This window comes from Gobius niger (assembly GCF_951799975.1).
Source record: "Gobius niger genome assembly, chromosome: 10".
Taxonomy (NCBI): Eukaryota; Metazoa; Chordata; class Actinopteri; order Gobiiformes; family Gobiidae; genus Gobius; species Gobius niger.
In genome coordinates this window covers 21,939,819-21,965,272 of record NC_136861.1, presented here as the reverse complement: position 1 = coordinate 21,965,272, position 25,454 = coordinate 21,939,819, and the positions used below count along the sequence as shown (strand labels likewise).

General features: G+C 41.0%; 1 long non-coding RNA gene across 1 annotated transcript in view; it reads left to right on the top strand.

The window, feature by feature from the left end:
- The window catches only part of LOC306968507, a 61,645-nt gene that overhangs the window by 26,967 nt on the left and 9,224 nt on the right, over window positions 1-25,454 (top strand). Inside the window, exon 2 of the long non-coding RNA XR_013793260.1 lies at window positions 15,013-15,073. This is a non-coding gene — a long non-coding RNA (uncharacterized lncRNA). The remainder of the gene's footprint in view (window positions 1-15,012; window positions 15,074-25,454) is intronic.

Genomic DNA, 25,454 nt, shown 5'->3' with positions numbered 1-25,454 from the left:
CTGTGTGTTTGAACAGAACAGACTTAAACCAGTAGGCTCAGATCTGTTCAAGACTTATATGGAACTGATTTGTCAAAGTGACAGTTTGTGAACACGGTCAGGTATGCTCTGCTCAGTCGTGCAGTCACGAACTTCAGGTGCTTTGGATGTTGAGGGAAAAAAATTAAATACTTTAGAGGCTGCTTATTCAAAATACAACTCAAATATGCTTTACTTCTACTTCCACCTTGGACAGCATAGCGTGACAGGGAGGAAAATGTAGGGAGAGACATTCAGGAGGACATTGGGAGGACACTGAAAGATGAGCATTTATATATTTTGTTTATTTGTTATCTTTGAGTACATACATCCCAGTTTTCCATGCATTCCAGTTGCATAGATGAGTTCACATGCTGTTCCTTGTTGTAACCTCCTCCACTTGTTGCTGGGTCATCCATTGAAGAACATTCTCTCAATCAAACTTCCTCTGTCAATGTTTGCTCTCAAATGAATGAGACTGATTTGTCGAGGCAGGAGTGGCCCCGGAAGTCCCTTTACCAACTCTTATTTTCTACCATGTGTGAATTTTCTTTCAGCTGATGATCCCAATGATAACACAGGAAATAAATGACTGCTGAAGAATGTGCAGTTGGCAACAAAAAAAAAAGAGGTCTGAAATATTCAACAGCAAAGAATGGGAGTGTAAGCTGAGGGATATGAACAGGTTTATGTATTCTGTGTCTATGGGAAGCTGGGAACTCGGTCTCCAGCCCTCCAGGTGTGTGTGTCGGAGGTTGTCGGGGCTTGCGAGGCTCACTGTGGAGGTGGCTACGTGACAGCGCTAATGATAGGCTCCGGCGGGTGAAGACATGAGTGAGTGCGCCCAGGGCAAGCGCTTGACTTGACGACACACACAAACACACACACACACAGACAGGCGGGAGGCTACAATGCAAACCTTACAGCGCACAGTCAACAATGTGCCTTAAATCAGACTGCCATCCCACACAGTGATAGCAATTAGACTCAGCGGGGCAGGTGAGCGCTTGCCAAGGAGCAAGGAGTCATACAAGTGGAGCGGGTCAGGTGATCCTCGGGCTGCTTTAACTATTGGTTTGTGAAACAAAAGCTGGAAATGGGTTACGGAGGGGTCAAGTTCACGTCAGGATTTAGACTTGTAATTAGTGTGCCTAGTTAAAAAGTAAAGTGCAGTTTCCTCTCAGCAAAGAAGTTCATACAATCGAAACAGTGAATTTATGTATGGGGGGAGATTTTAGAATATTTTATTAAGTGCCATTTTAAGTATAGGTTTCACAAACACTGATTTTTCATTAATTTGGTGATGCAGTATCCTTACATTTACAAAACAAAGCAGTGTGTGGACATACCTCGTCACTTCCGTCTGACGTCTTAACTCGTTGTTTCGAAATCGCCCATCAGTAACTAATGGTTTGGTGGCGTAGTGGTTCTATCGCTTTTGCCTCCCAGGCCAGGTGGGGCCTTTCTGTGTGGAGTTTGCATGCCCTTCTCATATCTATATTACAGTAGTTTTCTCCCTAGGGTTCTACTGAAAAGGAAATTCTGTGTGGGACTTTTCAGGTCTTTCTCAGGGGACTAACTTAAAGGGATATTTCAGGATTTTTGACACAGGGCCTCATTTCCTAGTTATCCAGACTATTGTTGATTTCTGGAGGTATATATATATTAATTCATTCATAATTCATGCAGTCTTTATATTTGAAGAGTTTAGTGGTGCTAGGCAAGTGCATGTCTATGTTTTTAATGCAGGCTACTAGCTACCAGTCAGACCCAGGCACAGTGCACCTGAGGCAAAACACTTATAACACCAGACTACCAATATAAATGTCTGTGTTGACACTATTTTTTTTAATACAACTATTTTGCATTTAAAAGAACTTATATTTGAGCAGCATCAGCTTCTTGGTTGTAAGCTACACAGTGGCGGAGTGATCTGCGAGGTTACCTGATCTACAGTAGTTTGTTTACCTGTGGCCGGCATTACTACACGTGGAATTCACAAAGGAGCTTTCTACAAATCAGATATGGCAACGTTTGGAGGACTGCCCGATGATTTTGAAGAGGTTTTTAATGCAGGCTACTAGTTACCATAGACATGTGCGACCACTAAACTCTTGAAATATAAGGACTGCATGAATTTAAAAATAAAAAAAATCTCTAGAAATCAACAACACTCTGGATAACTAGGAAATGAGGCCCTATGTCAAAAATCCTGAAATATCCCTTTTAAATAAAAAAAACAACCTCTTCACATTTGTAGCGTTCAAAGCTTTTAAAGAATAAGTCATATTTTAGGTCTTATTTTAGTGGGCATAGATAGTCGTTTTCTCCCATTAAAAAAAGCTCATTGTTTAGCCTTTGCACCTGCGGTGGCGCTGAGCTGTCCCACGTAATGAAGCCATCGAAACAAGCTTCTTTCAGACAGGGGCATTCCACGATCCACTTTGGTCGCATCTGTTTGCTCTTTTATTGTGCCGCACCATTCATTATCACAGAAACAAGTAAATACATAGACACTCCTGAGCAGACAGAAAATCCTTTGTTTGGCCTGAACATAAGTTGGACCGAAGTTTGCATCCTGAATTATGCTGTGGTTTGGTTTAGGATGGTCGTGGTTTGGTGAGATCAAGGTCTTTATGCTTTGTACCCATTTTGAAACCAGGTACCATATAAATAGTATGACTAACACAAAATACTACTCGGAGGAGAGTGTGTTATATTGCAAACAGCAGTGCTTTATTAAACCTATTTACAGGAGTGACATAGTATAGTCGGCCTAGTTGTGTGCAGCATTGGGAATAAAGAGATAGACTAACAGTTGGTGTAACAGTAACAATAAAAGCAGATGTCGTCAATAGCAAGTCTGCAAGCATGATATGAGGCAAAAACTGTTTTTTTTGCAATTACAATATTGTTCCTAGTAGTTTTGTCCTCCTCTATTTTAAACTCATGGGAAAGACACTGTGCATTACATTGCAAAGCATTTGTATCAATTTCATGAAGTCTCTGACTACTTTTCTAGCATGTCTGTGGCAATGACCCTGAAATGTGACCCTGCAATTTGTGAAATGTTCCTCTAAACTTGTCCCTGTGAAGAATTAGGATTCGACAGATATGTTATAAAAATAGGGAATGAGTTTGGACCACAACTAACATATTAATTTAGTGGCTTCCTCTTTTATTGTTTGGAATAATAAAAAAAGAAATCAAACAAAATCAGGTGTACGGCCTTGAAGTTGGTCTCACACTTTTATCTTTGTCTTAAAAGCAAATAACAGAGAAGTTAGATCTGAGAAACTTTACAATGATGACAATGATTGTGAAAGCAATAAAACTGTACTTAACCACAGACAATCACATCGACTCTGACTTTTGTTCTGGCAGATCAGGCGCTGTTGTGGACTCTATAGTGAAGTGCGCTCTTGTCAGATTATTTTTCTATTAAAGCGTGTGTTCGAAATGGGATTCTAATGGCGGGGGACTTCAAAGGGGATAGTTCCTGCTGTCTCATGGCTTAGGCCGAGTTCAAAGCCACCCAACTGTTCACGGCAGCTGGCCCGACTTTGTCCCATACTGTATGAAGAAGATCCTACTCAACAATACATCTCCATGACTTCCCATGATGCACTAGGATGAGCTTTATAATTTAAAGGCATTAAGCTGTAAGGTCAAAGAAAAAAAAAAAATCAAATCAAAGCATCAGTGTGGTGTGCAGGTTGTATCTTTAAGACTTCTCTTCTTTTCCAGTTCCTTGCGACGGCAGAAGCCCGCAGGCATGATCAGAGCTTATATTTGTTATTTTAGTTGGCAGAGAAACAATAGTTTAGTTTAGACAGTGCATTCCTGGTTACTGACACAGTGCGGTGCGGAGGATTAGTGAGCGCTATGGCTTCTTTAATTCTCTAACCGCGGCTTCAGAGCAACACCTGGGTGTATCCGTGACAACAGGCATCACAATGAGGAGACATTTCGCCACCAACCGGTTTGACCGAGAGTGTGCGAGCGCGGTGCTTGTGCAAGGAGGGTCAGTGTCAGCATGTGACAGAAAAATGCTACTCTGGCTACTTACGGCTACTGCAATTATGTACGCACTGTTGCGACAACACTACTTCAGACTAAAAACCCATAAAGGATATCTCACTTTTGAGGCAGGGCCAGCTTTGTCTAATGGCTAAGAGCATTATGCAAGGCTTGCACTGGAGAACTAACCATCAGATTCATTGATGTTAGAAGAAGATACTTAAAGGTGTATTATGCAACTTTTTATGCAGAAAAAAGTTGATATTTGTGCATATTTGACCTTGTAGTGACCCAGCAACTACTCCAGGATCAATTTTTTTGTAGGTTTTCTGGTGTGAGAGTCCGACAGCAGTGAAAACCTTCTAAACAATTGATCCTGGAGCGTCCTAGAGACCACTGTGACGGAAAGTAAAGGCGCCATGTTGACCACTCACACAGCCATTGGGTCACTACAAGGTCAAATACGCACAAATATCAACTTTTTTTTCCACATAAAAAGTTCCATTATGCACTTAAAAAAAAAAAATGAAATTGTTGTTAGAAAACAAATTGGAGTACCATATTGGAAGTGTTGGGAAGATAAGAACATGATATTTCCAAACTTTTATCTGCCATATGATATTGGGAACAAATGAAGTACCTCAGGGACATCTACACTGAAGACATGCCAGATGATGAGGACATTTACAGATAATGCAGTGTGCCCAGGCTGATACTCTGGCTATAGCCTGATGATGCTTTGCGTGTTCTTTTGAGGAATCCAAAATGGTCAAATGCCACATAAATGTTTGCCAGAGTGATCACTTTACAGGCTGAACTACAAACTTTGATGTACAGCTATATGTGTAAAAATAAATTAATGTTATCAGTATGACTTGTGGAGACACTGGCATGATTGTCTTTTTAAAATGCCAGTCTAATTGTTGGTTTTGTCCTTTTATTTTATTTATTAATGGATCACGAGTTGAGTTGAATTGAATTGATTATAGGGTAACAGAAATGGTTTCAAAGATTATATGATACAAATAAAAACAGTTTGTTAACAATTTTTGATTTTAGAACTGGCTGCATTTCTGTAAGAAAACAGGAAGCCTATATTACATTATTTTGAAATCCTCCATGGATCAGATTAAAAAACAAATATATATATATTGGGGTTCTTCGCAACATGAACATGAATCATAAAGGGAAGTCTGGGCATCTCCGCAACACGGCTCCTGATATAGCGAAAGAAAATGGATGGATGGAAGTTTGAATGCCCTGTGAAAACTGTACAAGCGCATGTCTTTTTAGCAGCCCCAAATCTGGTCTAGAACGTGATTGTCCCGATAGCAATGACTGAGGTGGTATTGTTGTCCCACAGAGCTCGTTGGTCTTCTAATGCTCATTCCTCAGCGTTATCTACAGCAGCCCACAGCACCCTCATTGAGCAGACAAGAAGTCACGCCCACTGATGTCATTCGTACTGGCCCTACACTGTATACGTGCTTTCAGACTCAAGATTGAGTTTGCGAGCTGGATTTGAAAGCCTATATAACAGAATTCAGCTAAAATCCAATTAAAATAGCAATGTAGGCCACGGATGCACAAAGGCGTTTATTGTGTATCGCTCCTAAAAGGGCGATACAACCTTTTGGATGCCTTTTCCTAGAAAATTCTGGATTCTTATCTGTAAAGAAACACAACCAATTCAATTTAATTATCTTGTATGTGAATGTGAGGACTGAACCAGGGCTTAAAGGAACAGGCCACCGTTTGTCCATACTGAGATATGTTCTTACCTGAGCTTAGACGAGTTGATACGTACCTGTCTGGTCTTTGTGTGTGCCCGTGGAAGAGCGTGGTAGCTTTCAACTTCACCTCTGTTTGGAGCTATAGGAATATGCTGGGAGAGGCCAAATGCTAACAACATCTTTGGTCGTTTTGCTAAACTCAGGGAAGAACATATCTCACTATGTAAAAACTGTGGGCCTGTTCCTTTAAGCAAATCCCTTATCACTAAACAGCTAAAGAGCAGCAAGAGCAATGCATAGAGGACGCTCTAGGTGAGGTGGCTCTAAAACTACAGCTTATTGGTCGAGGGAATAAACTTAACAATAAGTAACTGAAATAATTTTGGTGGTTGTTGGCCATTCAGTGTTCTGTTAAGATGAGTACAGTCCTATGTATGTACAAACAGTCGTGCATTAATCTTCAAAAACGATTGTTGTGAAATATCAAAGGATATTGAACAAATGAAGATATATGCATTATATTGTTTCTACATTTTAAACAACAATATACCTTTAAGTAAAAGCCTGGACCAATGGGACACAGGACAGAGGCAGTTAGAGACAGTTTAAGCATCACTGCACTGCTCGTAATCTGTGGTGGTTTTATCTCTCAAACAGAGTCGCCAATAAACACTGATAAGTCTGGTATTTAGGACGCTTGACTTGTGTGTCATACACAGGTAAAGGTAACTGCGAGTGAGGTGAGGGAAACTCATTATCAGATTGGAGTCTACTACCAGTTGAGTCACGGCTCAGTCCCGACACGGAGGCCCAGATCTGGCTGTTATTTTTTTATTTTTAGAACCATAGAAATACTTTGCTTTTGCCTCTCCTCTCCTTGCCTTGTACTTATTTATACGTAGAATTGACTCATTATTCTATTGCTGATACAACTCTCCATTGCAGTTTTGCCTCACTAGACATACGTTGCAATACTAAAGATAGACTGCAATAGCTTATAATTGCCATGTATCAGATAGATAAATAATCATTTAGGACTGAGCTTGAGCTTTTCTCTTTAAGAGTGGTTTGGCACTGTCCCTTTGTTGACACTGCCAGGTTCCCATGCATATTGGGTTGCTGTAGATCAATGGGCACCACAATGCACACATGACAGCTGGCACACTGTCCCCTGCAGACATTTTTTTTTACGTTCATGTTAATTCAGGAAAACAGAAGCTTGCATTATATTGTTTTGCATTATTGTCCATATCACCGTCTCACCACCTTATTACCCTGGTGCCTAAGTGTCTAAGAGCAATTTTAAACAACATAGCTGGTGTTTTTATTCATTGTTGATTTGTCAAATTTCGTGTTTTTCTTATTTGTCTGCTGCGATACCTGATGCATGACTTTCCTGTTGCGTCACCGTGACATCACACGCATACCAGACGCCTTTACATTCGAGTGAAACATCTGCTTTTTAAGAGTCAGTATTTATCCCCGCCCGTGTCTGCCCTGTCGTACCTACGGGGCAGTGGTGTATATTTCCTTCATGGCTCATCCCTTTGTGGGCACTTGTGGAAACTCAACTCCCCAGGCTGTAATGAAGCCTGTTACGGGCCTGAACCGTGGGGGCTCATGGTCAGAGGCAGCGTGGGAAGTTTGGTGAACTTCCTGACCTGGTACACCGCCGCGGCACATTGACCCCCGTCACGTGACCAGAAGAATGTTTTTGCCTCTTTTGTTTTAAAATTCGCCCAACTCTCACGGACTCCGGAGCGATTTTGCATACTATAGAACGATCAGTAGCTTGGCACTTTGCCCCGCCATTCTCCTCCGCCCCGTTGTTACGTCCAAACAGGATTTGCGGGCAGCCCTCCTCTCTCCCTGCATCTTTTAAATCACTTCAAGCGCTACTAAAGCCCTTTTCTCCCAAAGTGGGCACCAATCTAATGGCATGATTTGAGCCTGCACCCATCCGGAGAATCTGCCCCTCTTTTGCTTTCGCTCAAGGTTTTTGTGGAGAGGCGTAAAACAAAAGGCGGGCTCAGTGAAGCGCATCTCGACCGGCGGGCTGAATAGAGGGGCCCCTTTCATGGCTGTTTATGAGCACCCCTCTTCAAAAAACACACATACAAATCACATCCAGTTTTCCCAATGGCTCCTCGGGCTGTAGAGATGGAGGGGAGTGCCACAGTCATCTGGTGCAAGTCTTCCTTTTTATGCCTGTGCTAGATGGATGCCTCTACAATGACACCCAGTCCTCACTATAGACTTGTCATGTCATAATTAACATGTTAAGTTAAAGAAGAAGATCATTTTTATCAAAGTGTGCAGTGTGTGAGTAGGGCTGTCACGATAATTACTATATCGACTTATCCTTCAATGAATAACATAACCGATTTATCTTTATTTACATTATATTTCATGTTTATTGCCGTCTGTGTGGTATTTTAAGACATGATTAAGCCATTTTAGAGCAAAGGTTTACTGTGATTTTTGCTTTATGGCTTACAGTTTCTAGTATCGTTAGAGTCAATAATATCGTTTATCGCGATATTTTCCTACAGCTATATATCGATATTCAAACTTGTTATTGTGACAGGCCTAAGTGTGAGTCAGGAGACCTAAAAGGAGAACATTTGGCCTATTCTAGTTTCCTGAAGGAATGAAAGGAACGAAAAAGATAATCCAAACCAAAGATCGTGGTTGTTTGTCATGCATCGGAATATTTGATCTAATGTTTTTTTTTTTTTTTTTGCTTAACATGGTGGCATGGGGGCTGTAAACTCACATAAACTCAGTTCCTGGATTGTGTGGGCCTTTCTGTGGGAAGTTTTCATGTTATTTGTGTGTTACGGTTTCTCCCGTCAACATTCTCCACACATATCCTGGATATATCAATTACAAACATTGTGTAAATTGGTAGTCGACCGATATTTGGGGATTTTACAATATCGGCTATCAGCTGATCTAGGGCCAGGAAAGTCTCCTGGACCGAAAGTGATAGAGGCTTTCCAACAACTCCCTTGGCCTCAGGGGAACAGAGAAACATTGTGCTGAAAATTGGTTAGCTTCAAGCCGCGCAATATGCTGCAGCTAGCAACAGTATGCTAAGGCTAACGACAGGATGCTAATGCTAACGACAACTAATCAAACTTGGGACAGAAACTATGATGGAATCTCTTAAAGCAATAAAGTAAATTGGTCCACTGCTGGAGCATAGACCAAGTATTTATGGTTTTACAGGATTATAAACATTTGGAAAAATCGGCCAAAAATATCAGCTCGGCATCGGCCTTAGACAAAACCCATTTCGGTCGACCTCTGGTGTGAATATCCACTAATGCATCAATACTGCACCTCTTACTCAACTTGCAAACCTGCTTTCTCCTGTATGAATCACAGCTCACACTTGAAGGCAGAGCTGACAACGTTTAACTAATTACCCGTGATCCAACTTCCACGACGATGTAGCTAACTACCCTTTTCCGCTCCGTGTCACTTCTCGCTCGACAGGTAGCGTCTGACGGACAGGAGGAATGCAGGCCATGAGGGATTTGTTTTGTAGTGGCAGGCCATTCTTTGGGTGTCCTTAAGCAAACAGTGTGGCGCTATGTCCTGTTTTTACTGGTTTCACACGTCACTGTTCAAACTCTCGAGCGGGCCGGTCCCATAGAGTACATGCAGAGAGCAAACACCAGGCTAATACTTCACCGCTCTGACCTTCTGCTAACTGGATATGCACACATTTACAAACGCACGCTTTTATTTCGCACAGGCCGAGAGTGACAAAGGATGCACAAAGAGTGGCTTTAAATGTGGGGCATGTGCAAATAAATCAACAGGTGTTTTTGTTTTTTTGTCTCACACTGGGATGTTTCTTTTCGGGTTTCGCTCCAAGCAGCCTCTTGATTTTTAAAACCGGGGAACTGACACAAACAGTACCCGGGTATTTTGTAATTCACTTTGCAGAGTATTCAGTTACTCATGTACTCATTGCTCATGTTACTCATTCATGTACTTTTGTTACTTTTGTAAAGGTTCATCTTGTACTTCTATTTTTAAGCATTAATGCAAATATCAGGATTTTTATTTGAAATAAAATCAAGATTTGTGTGATTTTGTTTTTCTATTCCCTGCCTGACCAAAGACAAGGGGTGACACAGTCTTTTATTTGGTTGGACCGCCTTTAGCTTTGATTACAGCACACATTCACTGTGGAATTGTTTCAATGAGCTTCTGCAATGTCAACAAGTCCAGTGTTGCATTGATTTTTCACCAAGATCTTGTATTGACGATGGGAGATCGTGGCCACTGCGCAAAGCCTTCTCCCGCACAACCCAAAGATTCTCAATGGGGTTCATTTCATGGACTCTGTTGTGGTCGATCCATGTGTGAAAATGATGTGTCATGCTCCCTGAACTCTTTCTCCGTGTGAGCTCGATTAATCCTAGTAATATGCCCATGCTGTCATCAGGGAAGAAGAATCCACACAGTATTGGTGAACCTAGACCTGACCAACTGCAGCAACCCCAGATCAGAACAGTTAAATCCAGACAGCATCTTGTTTTTATTTTTTGTCTGGCAGTGTATCTTGACCACTTTACCCCATACCTCTGCCAGTTTGTAATGAATGCCTTGCTGTTATGTTTGTTTGTTTGTTTTCTACTGGTGATTCATCATAATTTAGTAATTTTTTCAGGTTGTCGAACAATAATAGAAATCAAGTGCCAATGGTAGCATTTGGCCCATTTACCCACAACGCCATTCTCATAAACCTGGGTGGAGGTATTTCTTGTCAAGTAGCCCCTGACTACACAAGGCGGGGCTGTCAGTGCTAATTGTGTGCCATTTTAAAGCCTTCAGGTAAAATTGAAGGGGGAAAAAAAACTGTAGGAATTCTATGGGAAAACGAGAAACCTCATAAAGTGATATATTTTCAAGTGCTCCCTTAATTCCAACAAAATGCGCTGCAACAATATACTGTCTATTGAAATTTATGGCAAGCATATGCAGCGGGAGTTTTGTGCTCCCGAGACTTTATGTCATCGGCTAAATGTTCAGCGATGGCAGGGCGTGGACCAGGCGCCCTACCAGGCACTTAATATGACAAAACAACATTACTTGTACAAATGATGGGTCAACTTCTCCACTTTTTTTGGCAGTGATTTGAAGCAGGCTGTAAGAGGAGAGTTTGAGAGATTGGTCACGCTGGGCCAGGTATCCTACAGTGAGCACATTTCTCAAGTCTATACCTCCCAGTTGTGGCTCGCTGCTTGCTTATCGTTGGCCTCTTCAGCGGTGTTCGTCACGCATGGCCTGGGTTAATCTCTCCTGTGTGCTGTAAACTGGCCCTAATAACCCTCCGCGCGATTAAAGCAAACATCTTAATAACAGCGCGCCTCATTATCAGTGCACACCGGGGAAGCGAGCGCTCAAATTGTGCACATATGGATCAGATACACCAGGTTTACGCCGGGTTTTAGGATATTTCTTAACTGTCAGTGAAACAGTAGGAGGAATTTAACGACATGGTTTACTGCGAATATTCTGCAAAGTACTAGGATTATGCATTATGGCTTTGGCTATAACGTGCTTGTGATTAATGTTTTAAAGCATTAGTGTCAAGTAACATTGTTGTACATTTGTAATCGCGATCATTTGAGCATTATTATTAGGGATGCACCGATCCTACTTTTTTGCTTCCAATACCGATACTGGGGGTTTGAGTATCTGCCGATATCCGATATTAACCGATACCAAGAGACTTTCTTAAAAGTCAATGAAGTCTTTTTGTTTTCAACTATGGCTATCTATTAAAATACTGTAATGGAAAAACATTAAACAAGAATAATTGGACTTTCTAGACTAAATATATGACCGGCTATTTAGGTCACATATAAAGTGATCTGATCACTACAACTTGTGCATAACTATTCTTTAACAGCATTTCATGAACTAAAATACAAACACTTGGCCTGTGACTGCAGTGGCCAATTTTATTTTATCAGGCTACTTTCGGTGATCCAAGCCTTGATTAGTTGACGTTAGCTTTAGCATGCTATTGCTAGCCATGGCATTTTGCGCAGCGATCACAAATATGTTTCCACTCTATGTATCCACTCAGATTTAGTTGGTGAAAGTTGTGTTTTTATTGGTTCAGTATCGGATATTTGTAGCTGTATCAGCTCCGATATGGTATCGTCTCCGATATCCAATACCAGATTGGATCAGTGCATCCCTAATTAGTATAAGAAGTTAATGTTGAAATGAAAATGGAAGTTTTAATCTTATACCCCCCACCTTGACTGAGCACATTTTTCCACGTCGTCACTTTATTTCACATGTTTTTGTGGTAACTTTTTGTTTGGATTTTTTTTTTCTTTTGGACAATGTTTTTGTTGCATTTCTTACACTTTTTTGTCACTTTTTTGGTTGCGTTTTTGTTGCTTTGTTGTCATGTTTTCATTCTCGCTTACGTCTCGCTTTCATCACTATTTTGGTGCTTTGATTTAAGAAACTTAAGCCAAACTGGAAAAAATACACTCGATCCAGGAGGGAGTTAAACTTTTTAAACTTATCTAAACTTATCTACAGCAAAGAACTATACATTTTTAGGTAAAAATGCAAGAGAATGCCTGCTGCACTCCTGTCAAAAAGTACAAAATAATGTAAAGGAATGTGTGGTATTGTGCTCCAAGGCCTTTTTTGACACGGTGTTGTTACCCCAAAGTAATCCACTCATATGTGCGCGTTTGTGTGTGTCCTTCTCACCTGTCACTAAAGCCTGTCCATGTTTACACAGTCACACACAGCTAACAGCCAGATGAGGATCTGTCAGTCAGAGCACAGCAGCACGTGGGGGCGGTACGGGGCAGGTAGATAGAGAGGAACGACCGCTTCCTCCCTGCTCCTTCTGAGACTGGAACCTCCAGGCACTATCAGGGTGTAGTCCATGACATCGGCCAGTGTTTTTGTTAGTGTTTTAGTTACGATGTTGCTTAGTTTGATTCAGGGTTTGCTGCATTGATGTGTTGTTCTTGCGAATTCCCAATTTCACTGCATAAAACACGGTAGCGACTATGGATGTGTTTGTGTGATTTATATATTATGACATGTTTAGAATTGGTTTGGAACCAATTTGGTACCAGTCACAAAAATGACCCCAAAAAAATGGAAGACAAATTTGAGGAGGGACACTGCATGGAAAACATTGTATTCCCTCCAATTGTCAGACTTTGGTCCCATGTTGTCTTAATATGCATACTTTCAACTGGAAAACAACACATAACACACATAAAATGATAACAAAGTGACAAAAACATGAATGATGAAAAAGCAACAAAACGTCAACAAGAAAACCACAAAAATGCGGCGTCACTCTGGCGTATAGGCTGTAAGCCCCAGTCAAGAAGCTGTTAGATTTGGGTAAAGCCGAAATGGAGAAAATGCGCTTGGTGAAGGCATTGCCTTGTGTTTTAAAGCAGTACTAAGTAACTTGTTTACCTTAATAAATCCTTCTCTTAGTCCCTGTGGGGGTAAGTTCGCTGCCTATGGGTCGGAGGTGCAATACACACTAATAGAATCATGAAGAAGAAGCAGGCTAACGGGCAAAGCTAACTGCGGGCTAGCGCCACTTAAACAGTATCTACAGCCAAGTTTGACTGAATAAAAAAATATCTCCATTGTGTATTTTGATGTACAATATCCCTCTCTCCCTTTGTCTTTTCTGTCAGCGTAGTATTTACTCTCACGGACAATTAATGAGTAAAAAAAATGCAACATGCTACTACACCTGCAGTGGCGCTTATGACCTCTAGGGGCATGAGTTACTTTGTACCGCTTTAAGAGGTTAAAACACAAAAAGATGTTTTATTCATTTCTTCTTCAATTCAACTTTCTTCTTCATACTTATAGCCTATGGGAACTTGTCAAAGGCTAAAATATATCATTCTCACAGTCTAAGTACAAAGTCTCCACTTAAAGTAACACCTACAGACACCAAATTTAAATGTCTTTTCATGTCTTTGTACTAAGTTTAATATTATGTAATAGTTTTCAACTGATCACGACGTAGAGAACATTAGTTGTTTCCTGATGTATTTGTCTATCTTTTATTTACTTGGTCCGTAATTCGTCATAAGTGAAGTCATGTGTTAGGAGGGGAACATTCTGGTGCCAGTGGCTTCGCTCCCTTTAAAAAAAAAATAATAGCAAACATGCTATTTTTAGACCGTAACTCAACGCTGCCAAAAGTTAGTCCCTTACTCCCCGAATGACACACCTTTCGAGAAGTGACTCTGTTCATCGGCTATTTTTATCGCCGCAACTTTGATTTTCCTTTTTGTTGTAGTTCCTTCTACTCTGACACTTTCCTAATGTTCCTCTCCTGGTTTTCATTTAAAGAGATTTCACTGGTTGGATTCCTACCAAGTGGATCCTGATTCTCGCAGAAAAGGAAGGATATGCTTGGATAGTGTTTATGAAAATACACCACGCTGACGTATGTAGCGGTGCGGGACCAGTGACTGCTCCCGTCTCCCAACACACCCTCCTCGCAGCGCTGCCCAGTTAGGAGTCATTTGTAACTTCAAACTCCTCGTAGTTCCAGCTGGATAATGGGCTTTTTTGGTTTGCCATTTTGCGGAGGAGCTGTGACGATGCATGAAGTTACATGTTGACAGAGGCCTAGCATAAATACTGTATTGAAATTCTGCGGCGACTCCAGCGTATGATGTGACATTGCTGCGCTCCACCCGTTATTACTAAGCTCCTGTACGTTTAAGTGTCTTTAAGTGGTCTGTGGTCGTAGCCATTTTTCCAATCCTACCTCATATTAGATGTCCGAAGGCTGTTCTGGCAAAATGAAGTCATCCAGAACAATGCTGGGAAAACCAAAATGCCAAACTGTCATCTCTGTGGATCAAGCGTTAAGTTACGACGACTGACAGGTGAAGGGAACAGCCCAGATTATCTCTTCATCGTGCGCCTCTGCCAAATAGGATGGATTAGTCGCAAGCTAAAGGCATGCACTCACTGTTTAGAAATTAAAGTACAGACATAAAGGCAAGCTGTCAACCCCTCTAGCAGGAACCGGTGTATTTTTAGCCTGCTGCCAAACAAAGATCAATAAAGGCCGACAAAGTCAATATCTCAAAAGTGACACCAGACAGATTTGATGCAAGTGATTAGTGGTCATAAAGTTTTGATGGATTTGAGTATTGTGCAATAATTTTTTTCCCTGCTCCGTCCACAGTGAGGGCCATGTTCCTGGAAAGAGGTGTCGAGCTGTAACCGACTTCTGCGTATACACAAAGGTGAGTCTTTCAAAAGATCGACTTTTGTTTGCTGTGTTGCCCTCCAAGAGTCGTACCATGTGCACTTTGTTATGAGGTGACGTAAGACTCTTTTCCTCACAACTTTTTGATTAAGCGTAGGAAAAGGGTCATGTTTAGTTGGACCCAAGAGACAACAACCAAACTCGGGGGGGGGGGGGGGGTTTGTCTACACTGGAATAAACATTGCCATTACCTCAGCGGCCTTAAGTTGCTTGTTCATCGGGGAAGGTCAGATTGGGATTGCCGTTCCAAGACAGATCTGAAATTATACCCATAACAAGGAGTTCTCCAATTAGATACGCCCATTGCATCAGAGAGCGTCTTGTTCTCTAGTAAAGCAACCTTTTTTTTATCGTGTTCTGTTGGAAAACGATCTAAATCAACTTTGTAGTGTGACGTCTCAGTCCTGTCTGTCATCAGTGCAAAGCTTCTGTTCAGTGAAGATACATGGGTAATTCAGTGGAACTTACGTGTGGTTTGGAGTGTAACATTTACTGTCTATTAATTGCAGGATTGTATAACAAGTTTGTTAGATGTAGATATTTATAGTGTGTCATGATATTTAATATTTGGTAAGAGCCACACTGTAAAATGGCATTGTTTGCAGCAGGAAATGCAACTCTGGAACTGAAAGCTCGTGCAGGACTTTCTAGTTTGATGAGTGTATGATAGATCAATAAGCTGAACTTCTTCTTACTCTTACTGTATTCTTCATTACTGCACCCCACACCCTCTGGAGTGCACCGCTGGGGGTTGGCCCTCTGTCCGTCACCCCTCCTCTCTATTGGCCCCTCTCTCAGCCTCTGTGAAGCCCCATTGACTCGGCACTGCTCCATGTTTGCCCAATCATTCGGGAGCCGGATGCAGAAATGAATAGTCAACTAGTGCAGGTTAGCCTGTGCCCCTCAGCATCCTCTTCCTCTGTCTGACCTGCTGTTGACTCATCTCTATGGCGACGGGCAGGAATCTGTTTTTTTACTCATGTGTCGTCTGCCAACAAGCGACGGGACACCCCCAACTTCTTCTGTTACTGCCGCCCCACCACTTGTTCTTATTGAGAGTTAACGTTAGGCACAAAGAGCTAATGCAGAGTCTGTGTGATGCATGTGTTTCTTATGTGCATTTGTGGGAATGTTGATTCTTATAACTGCTTATCAGATTACGAGTTGTTTTGCTCTGAACCGCATGTCTCACATCTTGCAGCTCAATATATCGACTTGTTTAAGTGGTATGTTCCTCCACGGGTACTGTATATTGGCTTAGGGCAGGTGTGTGTTTGCTTACCTGTCTCCCTTTTATGAGGCCACTGTTTGCCCAGGGAATGCACTGTGTCCGATTTGTCATTGACTTGTTGCGTTCATACAGCTGGAGCCTTGAGCTTTACTGGTGCAACATTATATTGTCCTTTTTTGTTCATTTCTATATGATGAATTTGTTCTTGGATAAAGGTTGATTTGATTTACATACAATGGCCTAGGACAGCAAGGGTCACCTGACAAAGAAGTATGCAAAAGACAGATGATTGTGCCGACAGTAGAAGGTAAACACTGACAGGAAAAAGTCCTAGAAAATGTTTCTTTTATTCTGTTAGAGCTGAGGAGAAGTCAATGTAGATGTTTTTAGAGGAACCAAAAACACAATAGCAATATTTGGATGGACTCATGTAAAGTAAATGTTAATTACTGCTTAGGATTGCCTTGTAGAATATACTAATACATTGTCAGGAAGGCTGAATAACTGAATAAAGGCTTTGTATATCTGTCTGCTCTGTGCAGATGTGACCGATCACTATGGTGTGTTGAGTGAGTGAATAATGTAAAGCACCAAATGCAAAATGCACTATACAGCGGCTTCTAATTTTGCCTATGTTACTGATACTCAAGTTCAAATTACTATTTTTATTGTATTTTTGGCTTGTACAGTACCTAAGCTGTACCTTTTTGAATTGAGGGCAATGAATGGAATTTACCACAGACCAAAAGGTGAAAAAAATATAATAAAAAACAGCACTCCTGTGATTGATGACTATATCCTTTATGCATAATAAAAATAGAAGTAAATAAAATAGGTCTGAAAAACTTTCTGAAGCCAGTGTAGACCAAATCTGATAAAACACACTTCATGCCTGAACAGCTTATGAACATATTTGACTTAAACTTGACTTTGCATGTGTGCGCGTCAGTTCATATTTGAGCGCCTGTCGCTGGCACCGTGTGGGTGGTCCTCACGGCTGGTTTGAGGTAATCCCCCTGTCCCATAAATCAGTGTCCAGGCCTGGCCAGGAGCTTAGACCCCACTGCCCGGTCCGTCCCGCCACACGTCAGCCCTCCACACCACCTTTAAAATAACTTGGCACGCATGACTGACTTTGGAGACTGCAGCCAACTGCAAGTGCCCAAAGTAACAACAACGAATCAGATTGTATTACTCTTCACTAGATTTCATTTCTTTCGCATTTTACTCCGATTCAAGTGAACATTATTTGGTTATCTGTGTGCAGGATAGCTAAAAGTAAAAGAAATTAATACAATTTCTCGAATGAACAAGCAGGAAATTGCTTATAATGATGTGTGCAAGAAAATATGTTGTTTAATCAAATAAAATATATTGTTTTTAAATATGGGATGTGAGAAAATGTTGAAATATCTCAACACACTTGATGTTGTTGTCTTTTTAAAGAATTGTTGCCGTGATGTAAGACAAGATAGAGCCGTTTTCTTCTGTTGAGCGTTCTGCCGTCTTCTTCTTTAAATGACCACTCTGATAACAATGAATCTGTTTGTACTGCACTCTCTTCAAATGTCCAGTTCAAACAGGCTTTGTCACACGTCCCGACCAGGTCGCCCTTCAATGACTCAACATTTTATCCTGACTTTTATTCTCAAGTATTTATAAATCAATGGAAAATCATTTTAAAAGCACAATTTGTTTGTTCTGAATATAAAAAGTGACTCGTGATAGCCCGGCCTCCGGAGAGGCCACTCACATCGAGAGTACAGCAAGATTAAAGCCCCGTCCGCCTCTGTTGTTGGCCCTCCTTGCTGGGACGAACAATGCAAGGATGAAGGCCTGTCTCATGGTCTCTCCACTCAGCTTTTATCTTGGCTCGGTCCGGCCCGAGCCTCCTGCAAGTGCACAGTGCCGGAGACCTGTAGCATTAATAAAGATAATACTGTTTGGAATAATAACAACACTCCACTCCGGCTAGTCGTGGAAACAGAATACAAAAGAAGCCAAGATGAAAGCCCTGAGCGACCTCTGTGACTCTTTTAGGGGAACATATATCAATATACTCGCACACAAATAAAACGAGGAGGAGTTTGACCCTCAGGTGGGGAAATGCAGAAACGCAATTTGTTCTTTTGTCTGCCAAGATCACAGAGGGGGACCACTGACTTTTCTTTCTTTGCATTTTTTGTGTGTGTGTGTCCCTATTCTATTCCTGCATGGGTTGCAATTTAGTTTGTAGAGCAGGTGGTCTTTTTGAGTTCCCCTGTTCCTTTGGCTACCACCTCTGGCGTGTGGGGGCTCGGGCGCAGTCATGTAGGATTGTATAAGGGGGGGAATAACGGGGAGGGAGGTGTCCACTAAGCAACCTGAACAGTCTCCTGTCCAAACCACACAGAGCGCGTGTGAATAGTTATTTTGTCCAGATAAAGCTGCACCCCTGATGGCTTTTTTTGTGTCGGGGGCGACATGCTTTGGGACAGGGTTAAAACCTGTGAGTCACAGTTGGCCCAGCAGGTTAGTAAGAAGACCGTGGTGGGCCAGACAGACCGAGAAGCAAAAAAAAAAAGGCATTTTCCACTCTGAATTTGTCCGGCGAACCTGAACAAAATAGCACAGCACACGGTGTACAATAAGACTCAATCAACCGTTCCATCTGGGGTCAAACAAAACCACTTCCTGAGTGGCGCAAATGGAATTACAACCTCCATTGACTGGTTTACCTTTGATCGAAGTTTCATAGTGCGCGGATAAAATGTGCCGCTGCCGCTGCTCTTGCTGCGACTGGAGAATTTATGATCCAGTTTGTTATCTTAGTTGCATACCTTACGATCGGTCTCCACGGTGACAGCCATCGATACCATGTCAATAATTGGAGAACTGGAGGTGTGCTGGTGCCACTGTAAACTCCGCCCGGTCAGTCGAAATGTCAGTCACATAAAGAGAGAGGCATGTTTAGTGAGCAGGGGATGATGCAAGAGTGTTTGTGCGGACTTTGTTTCTGATTGTCAAGCAAGAAAACAAAAAAAAATGTACATGTTGCTACATTTCAAGATCAGAAAACAGACTGGCAATACCAAACATGCTCCTAATGTTCGGTTATACACCAACTCCAGACCTGCCTCAGGGAAAATACTGCGGAGTCTGGACCAGTAAAAGGTCAGATTGGAGTCATCTAAAATGGAAGTCACAAATAAATAACACAGAAGGAAAAATAGCGAAATTCATCACGGTGTTACACAAAGTCAAATTCTCTCTAAATCAATCCGCTTTACTCACTTTATACAACACGATGATTATGCCATAAAAGAGATGGGCTGAGGCATTCTGAGTGTGCAGATAAAATGTATTTGCATGACTGACGCGTTTCGACTCAATCAGAGTAAGTCAGGGTTAAGATTATGCCATATTTAACTTACTGGGGCTCAACCTGTAAAACCCATTCATTCTACAAAAACGGGCTCTGAAAACTACATATAATATTAGACATAGAGATCCATCAAATCCACAGTTTATTAAATGTAAGTCACTAAAATTCTATATGGTTGACTATAATATCCTTCAGGTCTTGTATAAAGCAAATGAAAAAATACTGCCTATGAAAATCCAAGAAAGGTTTGATAAAAGAGATCATCTGAAAGGAACAGACATCTTTAAAAAAAACAAAAAAAAAACAGGTTCAATTCTAAAGCAATGGAACGAACTGTTACAGTGACAGGAATCAGTTTATGGAATAAACCTCAGAAAGAAGTGAAAGAGTCAGAAACTCTCCTGGAGTTTAAGAAACACATATAAGCTACAATGAGAAAAAAAGTAAAAAAAAGTATGAAAATTAGGCTTGGACATGAATAATGTGTGATATTTGATTTAAACAAGCATTTTGTATTTGTAAACATTCATGAAATAACATGAATATGATGGTTCTGTATTTTAAATATTGTAAATTAAAAAATGTTTATTTTGTAAATATATATGTATATATATATGTATGTATATAGAAGTAACAAAAGGGGCAGATATTATAAGTCTTGATCTTCTCTGCTCTGTTTCATTCATATTGCTTGGCTTGGCGGTGATTGTTAGATGTCACTTTTGAATGAAATAAGTAAATGAAATGAAATGAAAAATGACAATTGAGAATAATTTTAATTAGATTCTTTTGTGAGGACAAAGGAATTCTCAAGTCTTTTGTGTCTTGCTTTCTTGCTTACTCTTCACACACATAAACCAAAGTCTTTCTGATATAATTGTGGAATATTGATTAAAGCCTTGTGTTTGATCTGAAAACCTCTTGAGGTGCAGTTTCCGTGTGTGAGTCCTGAATTGTTTGTCATTTTGCTTTATTAAGTGGCCACTTCTCCGTGCACTGGTAAACAAGCGGGATTGGATCCAGACGCTGCCGGTTCCTGTTGGAGCCCAGGGCCTCTCCACCAAACTGAATGTTGCCCATTTGTTTATCATTACTAATATTTGCCTGTTTCTAATCCCCTTGCTGGATTAGCGTTACTGAGTTTACTATTATTCCTTTATTTTCCACAAGATCCACCCACTGACATTTACATAAGAGTTTGGTGCAGAGTTGAATTGTTTGCATTAGTTAAAAGTATTTGCATACATGCTTAGTCGTGTCGTCAGTTAAACGTGCCTCAAAGACTGGGTGGGTGACACAATTTTCACTTGAACTGTCATTTGGAAAAGGAGGGAAATATGGTAGAAGTGATGATCTTTTTTTCATATTAATCAATCTCAATTTTTGATTCAATTTTGTTTTCTCATGTTTACAACTATAAATTTCTATATTTGACCACGTAGCATGGTTCATGAACATAAGCAAGATTGTCCTTTCTCTCTCTCTTTTTTTTTTTTTGCAGTTAATTGATTATTTGGCCGTGTGGAAGAATTGATCATACACCCCAAAATAAAATGCAGCAGAACAAATTTAGTTGGACACTGGTGTATAAGATCTGCATGGGGGAAAGAGAAGGAAAAGGAAATCTCTGACTGCACTTTTGCTCTGTGGCTTTATTACTATTTTCAGTTTATATTTTGCCAAAGCTCAAAGTAGTGTAACAGCTACATTTATGAAACAGCAACATGTAAAACAAACATACTACATTTTTAAAGCTGTAATCACTAATATAGAACAAATTACAATTTTTATGTAACTTGCCCAACACTGCTTGTAAGTGATGTATTAGTTAGCAACTGAAATTATTATAACACTAAAATCTTGTTGAGATTGCAATTTTTAAATAATGTCTAATGTCTAATATTTATTTACTATCTTGTGTCTAAAGTCCATTAACACATTGAGTGCCAAAAACGGAAACACTTTTTTTGCTGGGTTTTTTTTAATTACGAAATTAGACACTCTAATACACCTTATGTGTGATTTTGACAGCTCTGTGATGAACAGAGGTGAAATAAATGACAATTAAAAACTGGTGAAAAGTCACGATCTGGACATTTCATATATATTACTGCGTTTCTTTTCTTTCCTTTTTTTAGTCCAAGGGGGTTGTGCAGCGAACAGCTGTAAAGCCGACACTTCTCTCTCGCTCTCTGGAGCGCGTTTGACAAAGCAGTTAAGATTTTAATATTTCTCTGAATTTTTAAATGGTTAAAATCGGCCCAAGGACGGCTGAGAAACATCCTGTTAAAGTCTTCAATCCAAGAACCAGGCTGTTTAAATGCACACGCCACAATTAGCGAAAGCGACAACAATGTTGTCTTTGAAAATTGACTTCTTCCCATGATGTTAGTGTCTGTCCAAAGAGGAGGAGAGAGAAGTTAATCAGAAAGGAGAGTGTTTCATAAAACACGCAATATCTCTGTTTTTAGAAAAAATCTGTGATTTTGATCAAAACTAGCCCCTGTTTATCTGTTTAATTGTTTTCACCTATGTAGAGCTTAGAGTCTCGTCTTTCAGCCATAGCATGTGTCCATGCTATGGCTGTAACATAGAATACGCTGTGGTGCTACAAATATAATGAAAAATGGTCTGGATTGTTGACACTCTACAGCCAAATCCCCAAAACAGTGCGGCACTCAATGTGTTAACTGACAATACGATATTTCCTTTCAGTTCATTTCTGTTGCTTGTGCAAAGGTAAAAACATCTGCAGCAAGTTTAAAGGTAAAACGTACCACAGAGTTCTGTCCTTCAACTCCATAGCTCTGTAGAAACATAAGGCACATGAACGCAACCTGTTGATCATAATGAATACGCTAAAAAGCAATGAGTGTAGCTAAGGTGAATGCGTATGTTCTTGATGTCATGTACAGTACAGCATGTACTCTGTGCACAGGGTTAACCTCTTCAAAGTCACCTGGGCCCAAACCGAGTGTATTCTCTTTGACCTTTGAAGAGCTGATCTCAAACGGCTCGTAAATCAGTTTCCATTTCCAAAGCACGCGCTGAACCGTGTCATTCTGGTTCCCTCGCACTGTGTTTTTGTGGGTGTCAACGTCCTCTTCTACATCATAAACATGTAGAACTTGATGCGCTCTCGCTCAGACTGACAGATGTGCTATTATCTGTTATTTATGTGTGGTTCCGGGGACAGAAGGTTACAGCTCGTGGTGCATCATCATTTTTGAAATCATGTTCTGGCCCTAGGGGTGACTCTAACTAATTGTACTTGCATGATGAGACACGATCAAGTATAGGACATAGAATAGCAAATAGGACCAAAGTTACCAAGTAGTAAAGATCATAGGCTACTGTGTTGGTATAACTTTTTTTGAGATGTTCAGATGGCTCTTTTATCCAGGCACAAAAGTTGCCCCGGCTTGTGCCCCCTGTAGCCAGATTTCTGCTTTGATTCAGCATGTTTATAGTCCTAGAATAAGCCTTTCCCTCTAGCTCCACATGGTAACATTAATATTGGTCGTGGCTAATCGCCTGTAGCCCTCCCTGTGCATTCTTCTGCCCGGGCCTGGTCTGAGTCAGTGCACATGGAAGCCATCCAGCCGCACGCTTCCATCACAGCTTCACGGGGTGTTGGTTAATTGGTGGTTTTTGGTAAAGTGTAGATATGCTTCACTATGCATATCTTCCCCAGTGTCCCCTACACTACCGGGCCTTTCAAAGTGTCCGTTAATTGGCAGTGCGGTCACAGTCTCGTGCTCTAGCTGTCCCCCGTGGAACCTACATGTGGCCTGCTTGACCCTCGGGCCCGTGGGGGGAAAGCTTAGTGCTTGGCAGCCCTTACCAACAGCTGTGAGCGACTCAGCCAAAACTCCATTCTTGCTATAGTCTTTTTTTAAATCCATCTCGAGGGCCAGAAATGTGAAGTCCGCTTGATTTCAACACCTTTTCATTATGTGTGCTTTTCCTGACTGTGCGCTGGAGTCCGACAGACCTTGATTCAATTCTGTCATCATGCTACTATTCCTGCCTCCTTCACTTCAAATAGGATCAAGTTCAGGCTCCGAGGAACAGTGGATATTCAACTCGACATGTGGATATGACGTATAGAGGTGGAGGATTCAGAGTACGCACTCTCAATCTAAACCCAAACTGTTTCTTGGGGGAAAGATTTTTTGGCATCTGACACTCACTGCTTACAGGCCAGTGTAACACCCCGCATTGTTGCCGTATTTGCATTTATTGCCACATTTTTGTTGTGTTTTCATCGCTTTTTTGTCACTTTTTCATCACTTTTTCCATCACTCTTTGTTTTAGCTTTTCTGCCACATTTTCTTCTTGTTTTCGTCTCGTTTTTGTCGCCATTTTGACACTTTTTTTCAAGAAGCTTTTAGATCTGGGTAAAGCCAAACTGGAAGAAAATATGCTCAGTTCAGGCGGGTGTTAAGAGGTTAAACAGCGTTATAGTTGCTTCTTTTACTACTACCGCTAGAGCTATGAGACTTAGTGCATGTTGCCCCTGCTTCACACTGAGGGCGAGACAGATGAACCGTCTTTGCCAAGGACACAACAACTGTACTATGATCCTTTAAGACACATTATCATTACTCATCATCATCAAGCATTAAGTAAAAGTGCTCAGCAAAATTGGCCGCTACAATATTAAATGCCCACCTATGAACAAAAGTGTAAAGTTGTCTGCACCTTTTCTTCTGCGTTGTGGCACATCCTGGCTTGTCCCCTCTCGCTGCATCAGCACTACAGACCTGGAGCAGTGATCCCTGTATGGGGCGCAGTGGTGTGGGTCCGGCTCCTCTGCACTTTAATCTCTCTCCTTTTAACCACAATAGGAAACATGTGCTTACTGCATGCAGGCTCAGGCCCACCATCAGAGAGGCTGTTTACTTTCACTCTAAAACTAACACTTCACAGCTCCGATGACCACTGCTGCTTACTACCACACAGACAACACGTAACATTTGAAACAATATCCCGGCGTATTGAAGAAGCAATATTAATATTATGTAGTTTGATACTATTACAAAACCTTTTCAGATTTTATTGTGGATATTGTTGAATTAAGGCACACTTTATGGGTTGGGGACAAGCTGTTTATTTGAACAAAAACAGTATTTAGTAGCTGTAATGCTGTCTAAAGATCCACTAGGCTCAATATCTTAAAGCAGTACTAAGTAACTTGTTTACCATAATAAATTCTTTTCGTAGTCCCTCTGGGGGTAATACCAGCGTTAATTAGATGATTGGGGATCTTTCATCTCGCCCTGGTGTCTCTGGCCAGAAAACACACTTTCAGCTTTTCCCTGCTCCGACCCGGAGGCGCAATACACACTAATAGAATCCCGAAGAAGAAGCTAACAGGCAAAGCTAACTGTGGGCTAGCACCACTTAAACAGTATTTACAGCCAAATTTGAGTGAAAAAAAAAGATCTCCCTGGTGTAATTGGATGTACAATATCCCTTTGTTTGTCAGCGTAGTATTTACTCGCACGGACAATTAATGAATAAAAAAACGTAACACGCAACACCTGCAGTGGTGCTTATGGCCTCTAGGGGCATGAGGGAAGAAGTTCTGCTTTAAGATTTTTCCTTTTCTGTGACCAGTTTTTGGTACTCATTAATATTTTTCCAACATCAATTCCGATATTCCAATACCTCAAACATCAGTCGACTATTTCATCATGTTACAAGCAAATGGCGTTGTCAAATACTATTTCCCCACAACAATAATACTTGCTCAAAAAT